Here is a 9899-nt window from a genome sequence, read left to right as displayed (position 1 = left end):
GTCAGAATGGCCATCATCAAAAAATCTACAAACAATAAATGCTGGAGAGGGAGTGGAGAAAAGGGAATCTTCTTGCACTGTTGGTGGGAATGTAAATTGATACAGCCACTATGGAGAACAGTATGAAGGTTCCTTAAAAAACTAAAAATAGAACTACCATATGACACAGCAATCCCACTACTGGGCATATACCCTGAGAAAACCATAATTCAAAAAGAGTCATGTACTAAAATGTTCATTGCAGCTCTATTTACAATAGCCAGGACATGGAAGCAACCTAAGTGTCCATCGACAGATGAATGGATAAAGAAGATGTGGCACATACATACAATGGAATATTACTCAGCCATAAAAAGAAATGAGATTGAGTTATTTGTAGTGAGATGGATGGACCTAGAGTCTATCATACAGAGTGAAGTAAGTGAGAAAGAGAAAAACAAATACCGTATGCTAACACATACATATGGAATCTAAAAAAACAAAAAAACTGGTTCTGAAGTACCTAGGGGCAGCACAGGAATAAAGACACAGATGTAGAGAATGAACTTGAGGACACGGGGAGTGGGAAGGGTAAGCTGGGACAAAATGAGAGAGTGGCATGGACATATATATACTACCAAATGTAAAACAGATGGCTAGTGGGAAGCAGCCTCATGGCTCAGGGAGATCAGCTCGATGCTTGTGTCCACCTAGAGGTGTAGGATAGGGAGGGTGGGAGGGAGATGCAAGAGGGGAGAGATATTGGGATATATGTATATGTATAGCTGATTCACTTTGCTATAAAGCGGAATCTAACACACCATTGTAAAGCAATTATACTCCAATAAAAATGTTAAAAAAAATTCTGATCTCTATGTCTGTGAGTCTGTTTCTGTTTTATAGACAGGTTCATTTGTGCTATATTATAGATTGCACATCTAAGTGATATCATATGATATTTGTCTTTCTGACTTTCTTCACTTAGTATGCTAATCTCTAGTTACATCCATGTTGCTGCAAATGGCATTATTTCATTCTTTTTTATGGCTGAGTAGTATTCCATTGTATATACATACCACATATTCTTTATCGCTTCATCTGTTGAGGGACATTTAGGTTGTTTCCATATTTTGGCTGTTGTGAATAGTGCTTCTGTGAATGTAGGGGTGCATGTATCGTTTTGAATTATAGTTTTGTCTGGGTATATACCCAGGAGTGGCATTGCTGGATCATGTGGTAATTCTATTTTTAGTTTTCTGAGGAACCTCCATACTGTTTTCCGTAGTGGCTGTACCAACTTACATTCCCACCAGCAGTGTAGGAGGGTTACCTTTTATCCACACCTTCTCCAGAATTTGTTATTTGTAGACTTTTTAATGATGGCCATTCTGACCGGTGTGAGGTGGTACCTCATTGTAGGAATACTAAACACTTTAAGTTTTATAAATGAAGGATAAAAAAGATGAAGATATGAATTTTTAGAGTAACAATTCATGTTTCTGCATTGGGAGACTTAATCTTTTAAAATGTTAATTTGCACTGAAATAACTAAATGTCAAAGAATCCCAGTCATAATCTCAGAACATTTTTAACATTTAATAAAATGATTTTATGAAATAATTTGTCCAATGAGAATTGAGAATGAATGTGACTCACCATTTGTGAAAGTGAGTTAAAAACCTACAGTAATTAAAATAGATGCTCTGATATGGAACAGAAAGACAAATACACCAATGGAGTGTAATACAATGGAACAGAATGGGGTGGAATGAAGTGGGATGGGATGAAATGAGGGAGTTTAGAAACAGACTCAAGAATTTTAAAAGCAAGAATTTAGCATGTTACAAGGATATTTTAAATCAGTGAATGATATCAAGATACTTTTAGCTTCAAGTAAATTTTTTAAACTCCAACTAGATTAAATGATATATAACCTATATTAAATAGACTATAGAATTCTAAAATATACTACTCATATCATATATATCAAAAAATATACCATTGAATATAGCAGAAAGTTCAGAGGTGAATTCAGCTTCAGGCATAGTGTGATAAGGGCTCCAGTCCATTTCCCTGCTTTTCTCTTGGCTACTCCCTCCTCTGCATGTTGGCTTTATTCTTAGGCTCTATTATTTTATTGTCATAAAAAGGTTGTCAAACCAAACAAACAAGCTTGAGCAACATGTTTATTTAGTCATGTCTATCAGAAGGAAGAGAAATATTTCCTTCACTCATGACCTGTATGTCCTTTCCTTCAGTACAATTGGGCCAACTTAGGTCATGTGCCCATATCTGGATCTAAGCCACTGACAAGGGGAAAGTCATGTACTGATTGGCTTAGGCTGGATCCTTTAGCCAATCACTGATAAGGAGAATGGGGATCGTCATAATTAACTCAGACCAATCAGGGCTTCCCTTGGAGCTCGGGATGAAGTCAAAAGGGCTGCAAGGATACGGGGTGACAGACTACATACACAAAATCAGGATCTAATGGGAAGGAGAAAGGAGGATCAAACTGGGTAGGCAACAATATCCAACTGAAGCAAAGAAAGGATTAAGTACTGATTAAATTGTAATGGGATAATTTAAAAATGTATTTAGACCCTTACCTCTCACCCCATGAGAAATCGTTTTTGCCCTAGGTCAGGAGTGTCTGTGATTCTGGGTCCATCATCCCAGAGGAGGCAGAGGACTCCAGAAGGGACAGCCAGGTGGGCTTCTTTCATCCGGCTATTTGGACTGGTTCACACTGGCAAGACCTTGTCCATGAAAAATCGAATCAATAGTCAATCTAAGAAAAAAATGGGAAATTTTATTCGAGCCAATCTGAGTATTATAACCCAGGAGACAGTCTCTCCAAGAGTTCTGAGAACTGTTCCAAAGAGGTGAAGGAGGAAGCTAGCCAAAATGTGATTTTGGCAAAGGGGGTACCTGCAGTCAGGCACACATCTTTCTCAGTAGAAGGTTGCTGCGAGTCACAGTAGCAGACATCTTGGTGAATGGTTTTAGTGCTTTTCTAAGTATGGGAAGATCCAAGAATCCAGGTTCATAAAAAATTTCTGCTAAAGATACTATCTGAGGGCCGGTTCTGTCAGTTGTCCCAGAGCACAGAGTGCCTCATCCTGATCTTCGCCCTGAATTCCTTTCAGGGTGTGTCGTAGGTCAGCAACTGCAGTGGTGAATGACTTGATTCTTGCAGAACTAGAGATGGTGGGCAACAGTCTTTATTTGACAGTCCCTTCCCTTTTACTCTTTTTTGTTTGTTTGTTTTTGCGGTACGCGGGCCTCTCACTGCTGTGGCCTCTCCCGTTGTGGAGCACAGGCTCCGGATGCGCAGGCTCAGTGGCCATGGCTCACGGGCCCAGCCGCTCTGTGGCACGTGGGATCTTCCCGGACAGGGACACGAACCCGTGTCCCCTGCATCGGCAGGCGGACTCTCAACCACTGCGCCACCAGGGAAGGCCCGTTTTACTCTTAATTTCAACCAACGTTTGGGGAGCATTTTGTGACCAATTTGTCTCATGGCACTAGGAATGCTCATTCCCAGGTCAAGTGAGGATTTTGTTGATAGGTCACGTTACATGCTATTACTGGACTATGCTCTGTTAACAATAGCCAAAAGCCTCTGGATCACCTGTCTTACGGTTATGGTCCAGGAAATGGTTCCCTCTTATTGCTTCTTCCCATATCTAGAGTTAAACTATTACAATCGTTGATCTTATAGGACTATATATTTTGATCAATCATTGCAAACTGCCCAATCAGCATTAATTTTATCTGTGGCTCCGTCACACATTTGGTAATGCAATAAACGATAATCTTGTGAAACAGGCAGAATGCAAGTAATATGACTAGCGACATTCATAGGTCATAGGGATTTAAGCTAAGCACTTCCATTAGGTGAGGCCCAGTATCTCCCAAGGTTCCTGCCATTCGGGAGGTCTGGTTAACATATAATGCAGTTGCACAGTGCACACCAGAGTGGGGGCTGGAGAAGGAGGTCAAAGGACAGAGAAAAAGGTTTGATGTTTCCATTTTTCTTGTCTTGCCTTAAAATGTGAATTTTTATTTCATCAACCTTGACCTCTTCTAGCCTTTCACTTCTTTCTCTTCTCTTCCTCTCCCCCGACCCCAATTCTCATGCGTAATGATTACCCTTTTCTCCGATGAAAATTTCTAGATTTTTAACTCTGTGCTTTCGCAGTCAGTCTACTGGAATTGGATCACAACATCACCTTCAGCTAAGGTGTCCTGGTGAGAATTACCAGACACTTATTTCTGTGTTGACTTATTAGATAATGCTACAGTTCTAAAATACTTACCTCCTTTCCTTTTCTGAGATCTGCTTCTTATTCTTGATGTCTTGCCACAGATAGATTCCAAGTGTGAGCAAGTTTTCTTCCTTCCTACTGCATGCGTGCCATTTTGTAACTTGGACCGTAGTGTTGCAGGAAGGGGAACCCCTTCAACGGCCCAAGAATGGACTCTTGTCTAACACTCGGAAATGAATTGTCTGAGGAGACACACGTGCTGACAAAGCAGGACACTACTGGGAAGGGAAGCCCGGGCGGAGGGCAGCAGGGTAAGCGAACCCAGGGGGACTGCTCTGCCATGTGGTTTGCAGTCTCGGGTTTTATGGTGATGGGATTAGTTTCCAGGTTGTCTCTGGCCAATCATTCTGACTCAGGGTCCTTCCTGGTGGCACATGCATCGCTCAGCCAGGATGGATTCCAGCGAGGAGGAGCCTGGGAGGTTGGTAGGATATATGGACTGGTGTCTCTTTTGACCTTTCCTGAATTCTTCCAGTTGGTGGTAGCTTGTTAGTTCCACGTTCCTTACCAGGACCTCCTGTGGTAAGATAACTCATGCAAGTAGTTACTATCCTGTTTGGCCAGGGCCTGGCGTTTTTCCATCAGTGGTTCCCCTAACAACAGGACACGGACTGCTGTGAATTTCACCTCATTAACCTTTGGATGTGAGAAATGTCACATTTCTTTACTTTGCTAAATCAAGTTAAAATTGACTGTATTTCCCAACCCCTCCTTCCCAACACTGATAAGAAAATCCATCTCAGCCATGGTGGAGCTCTCTCCACTGTGTTCTGTAGATGTCTTAAGCAGTGCATAGCCTTCAGGTTCAGGGAGCCCTGGGGTCCTTGTGCCGATGTGTTCACTGTCCAAGCTCCAGTGTTTCTTCAAGGCAAGTGCATCAGCTGCCCTCCTGCCCCGCTTGACCCAGGCCCATTCTCCCAAGATGCACATGTCAGCTACAAATTGGCACTTGTCATGGGCGCTTAACATCTACCTCTACAAGGATTAAAGCAGGTGCCGCTGCAGCTGCTGACTTTCAACACCCCCTGAAAGGGATTCAGGGTGAAGATCAGGAATGAGGCCCTCTGTGCTCTGGGAAAAACTGGGAGAACAGGTCTTCAGATAGTGAGATATTTTCAGGAGCCGATTTTATGAGCCCAATTCTTGCATCTCCTCATATCTAGAAAAGCTCTAAATTCCTTCATGGTGACGTCTGCTCCTCGTGACTAGCAGTAACCCTCAGGAGACTAGCAGAACCTGCTGCAAAAAATATGTGCTTGGGCTTCCCTGGTGGTGCAATGGTTAAGAATCTGCCTGCCAATGCAGGGGACACGGGTTCGAGCCCTGGTCTGGGAAGATCCCTCATGCCGCGGAGCAACTAAGCCCGTGCACCACAGCTACTGAGCCTGTGCTGTAGAGCCCACGAGCCACAACAACTGAGCCTGTGTGCCACAACTACTGAAGCCCACACGCCTAGACCCCATGCTCTGCAACAAGAGAAGCCACCGCAATGAGAAGCCCGTGCACCGCAACGAAGAGTAGCCCCCGCTCACCACAACTAGAGAAAGCCTGTGCTCAACAAAGACCCAACTCAGCCGAAAACAAACAAATTTATTTTTAAAAAAACAGTGCAAACTGCCAAGTATATTAAAAAATATATATATATGTGCTTCATTGTATGTACACCCCCTTCACCAAAATCACATATATACTGACCTTCCCCCCTGCCTCTTTGGAGCAGTTTCTCAGAGCTATGTGAAATGCTGTCTCCCAGGCTGCAGTCCTCATTTTGCCCCAAATAAAACTTAACTCGCAACTCTCACGTTGTACATTTTTTTAAGTCAACACACATCTAGCCACTCCCCTCTAAGGTTTTGCTCTGGAAAGGAGCAAGTTCCACACAAGGGACCCCAACTTCTGAGCCTCCTATAATCTTGGGAATGTACTCCCTCACGGGGGGGGGGGGGCTTGTCCCTCATCACACCTCCACCTCCCCCAGCACTTTCTTCTCCTCCCAGGGGGTCCCTCCTAATCTCTCCTCAGAGGAGCTGGAAACAACATTGACCTCCCTTTCCTGCAGAAAGAAGTGAGGAAAAGACATGCTCAAACTAGTCCTTTCCCCTCCCCCGCTTTTTAAAAAATTTTTAATGGAGTATAGTTGTGTACAATGTTGTGTTAGTTTCTGTTGTACAGCAAAGTGAATCAGCTATACGTATACATATATCCCCTGTTTTTTGGATTTCCTTCCCATTTAGGTCACCAGAGTATTGAGTAGAGTTCCCTGTGCTATACAGTAGGTTCTCATTAGTTATCTATTTTATACAGAGTAGTGTATGTATGTCGATCCCAATCTCCCAATTCATCCCACCCCCGCTTCCCCCCTTGGTAGGCGTAAGTTTGTTCTCTACATCTGTGTCTCTATTTCACTTTTGCAAATAAGTTCATCTGTACCATTTTTCTAGATTCCAAATATAAGCGATATTATACGATATTTGTTTTTCTCTTTCTGACTTACTTCACCCTGTATGACAGTCTCTAGGTCCATCCAGGTCTCTGCAAATGGCACTATTTCATTTATTTTTATGGCTGAGTGATATTCTATTGTATGTGTATAAATACCACATCTTCTTTATCCATTCGTCTGTTGATGGACACTTAGGTTGCTTCCCTTTTCTCCCCCTTGCTAACTGTAGTGTAAGCCTGAGAGCTGGCTTTTCTTTTTGCCATGCAAGTGCCTGACTTAATTTTGATGTCTGAGGCATCCACTTCAAAGGGGGCCTCCACCTCAGAGATGCCTATCTCGATAAATACACATTGCCAGCCACAAAGGACTAAATAAAGAGCCAGGTCATGCCCCCACCCGCTCCCCAGCTTTGTTTTAGAGATCTTGGTTGATTTCAGTGACTGAGCATTTGGGCCCCTTGTTTTTTCTCTTCTCACACTTTAAATTCCTTCTCTTATGTTTTAAATTCACTCATAAAGAGTGAGCCCATGAAACCCTAGGTCCTCAGCTTGGACCCCAATAAAAGCAGAACCCCAGGCCTGGGCCGTCTGTCTACCCACAGCCTCACTGTGTGACCCCAGGTGTGCCACGTAATTTTCAGGACCTGTAAGCAACAAACCTTTTTTTTTCAAAGTTTCCTGATGATTATTGCTGAGGGCTTCTTGCAACCACAATAAGAACCACAAGGGCTGGTCCAGCCATAACATTGGTTATCAACAGGCTGAGACGGGCACAAAACAATATAATTTATTTCAACCGTCTAGGAAGGAACCTAGGGGTAAGGTTTGGAACTTTCCAGGGAATGAGGAAGTCTGGATGAAGTCTGAATCACAGAATTCTAGAGTTTAAGAGAGAAGAGAGACCATCCACCTGGTTTATTTGATACTTACCAGCCTGCCCTGGAGTAAGAGCTAAGAGAAATCAGCTTATGTTAACATTCATCGACATTAGAAATAGGGCCCAAGGAGGGATATCCAGGGACCTTACCAGTAGCAGATGGCAGGTGCAGCCCTGGGGGGAACTGAGCAGAAGGGCCAGAGGAAAAGAATTCACCCCCATTGCGGCAATGCACCTTCTCCTTCTTAGCTTTTTTTTTTAAACCAGAAAAGAAACTATAATACCTGTGTAGTTAAAAATTCATTTTCTAAATCACGTGTACATAAAATAGTAGGTGTTTGCTCAGGTCGATGTTACCAGGCAGTCATGCCAAACCCATCTTAAGGAAAAGGTAATATGTATAATTGAGATTTCACTAAGAAAAATGGGAAATACTTACTATTGAAGGATTGTAATATATCTTTTATTGACATATTAGAAATATCTAAATAGTTCCATTACATGGATTTTGATACATCCTTGAGCACATCGTCAGCTCGAGACTAGGATAGAACACGGTAGAGAACCAGTTCAAGCAACACACGATACATCTGAAGTACCAACACACACAAAGGAGGAAGGTCAGACAAAACCTGCGTTTACTTGATGAAATTCTAAGAGGCTCGACGAGGGACTTAAGCAAGCAGACAAAGGCTTTAGAATGTCTAGAAATTGAACCCAAATTCCAGATTTGAAACTTTAGACTCACATTCTATAATATATTTTGATAAACATTCCAGAGAGTCTTAAGTAGATGGGTTATTGAAACTAGTTTGTGGCTATCTTCTGTAGTGACCCTAGGCTCCCCCAAACCTCTGATCTAGGAAGCATGATTCAATCCAAATATGCTTTTAAAAAGCATTTCTCTGAGGTTTGTTAACACGAAGAAAATTGCCCATGTATGCATTAACCGTAATTAAGCATTGCAGTGGTTGTCCTAGTTTGGAACGGTCTAGTTCAACTAATGCATCGTCAGATAGTCATGAAACAAGGTACTATCCTGATGACCGTCTACAGAAAGGCCAATGGAAAGGTCACAACTGATGGATGCAGGCAGTAAGTGGCATGAGCGTACCTGCTGTTACGCATCTGTGTGACGGATGGACAGGCTATTCCAAACGGGCAACTCATCATGTTTAGTGTTTCACCTAAGCTAATTGCTATGAATGTACCACATTCACTACTTAGGATAAATTAGGCTTTCAAATCTTAGCTAAAGGTTTAGAAAAATTCCCTTATGCAGTGTCTTGCTCTCGCCCCAGTTAGATACTATCAATACTGGCAGACGTTAGTTTTAACTGACACTGACGACCATTGGAAAAGTACTTAAAATAGTGTGTGTGCGTTCCTTTAATGAGCTGCTGAGAACAGTGGTTGTCTGCCTGGTTCTCTCTTTAATACATCAGAGTTGTTGCTTTGCCTGTAATCATGGCCAGTTGGTGAGAACTATTACCATCTAAATGGTCCTGAAGAGCGTATGGGTTGGGACACTCAACCGAGGTCATGAGCCCTAGAGTTTCACTAGCTTATGTGCTATTCTTCTCATTTTCTTCCCTTCCTGCCAAGTACAAGAGGCCATTAGCACTGAGGTCGAGAATCCTGAAGACGCACGTTGTATATGAGTCATCTTACTAAGTTACAGTTTGAATTGCCCTGAAGTTAGTGGAACAGCCTAGCCAGCCAGCCAGACCTACACCTTCATGCAGCTTGGTTGCTCTTGGCATATTTCTACCGTGTACACAATCGTTCTCCTAGAGCAGTGGTGATCAGCTAAGGTGATATCACCTCCAGGAGATGTCTGGCCACGTCTGAAAGCGTTTTTGGTTGTCACAGTTTAGGATGAGGATGCTACCGATATCTAATGGGTAGAGACCAGGAATGCTGCTAAACAACTTACAACGTACGGGACAGTCTCCCACAGGAAAGAATCATCCAGCCCGAAAGACCCATAGTGCCGAGGCTGAGCACGTGCCTTCCCTAAAGGAATTACTAAAGAACAAACACTCGGTGTATTTATAACCATCATTAGCACTTTTGATTGGGATATACAGATACCTTTCTAGCAAATGTCATTATAGAAATGGTCTGATGTGCAGAGCTTCTGTGGCAGAATTTCTTTTACTCTACAAGTGAGTTTAAGGCTCAGTATTGACAGAACCCCTGAGAATCTCAAGGGGCCCTTTGAATATTGCAGCTAGACTTTGCTTCACTTTGTGTAGGGTATTAGGTAT

General features: G+C 42.7%; 1 long non-coding RNA gene across 1 annotated transcript in view; it reads left to right on the top strand.

Moving 5' to 3' along the window:
* Window positions 1–9899, top strand: part of LOC115864580 (uncharacterized) — a 58721-nt gene that overhangs the window by 1140 nt on the left and 47682 nt on the right. The gene's annotated exons all lie outside the window — the stretch shown is intronic.

This window comes from Globicephala melas, chromosome 2, assembly GCF_963455315.2.
Source record: "Globicephala melas chromosome 2, mGloMel1.2, whole genome shotgun sequence".
Lineage (NCBI taxonomy): Eukaryota > Metazoa > Chordata > Mammalia > Artiodactyla > Delphinidae > Globicephala > Globicephala melas.
The sequence above is the reverse complement of the archived record's forward strand: the minus strand, read 5'-3'. Positions and strand labels throughout refer to the sequence as shown.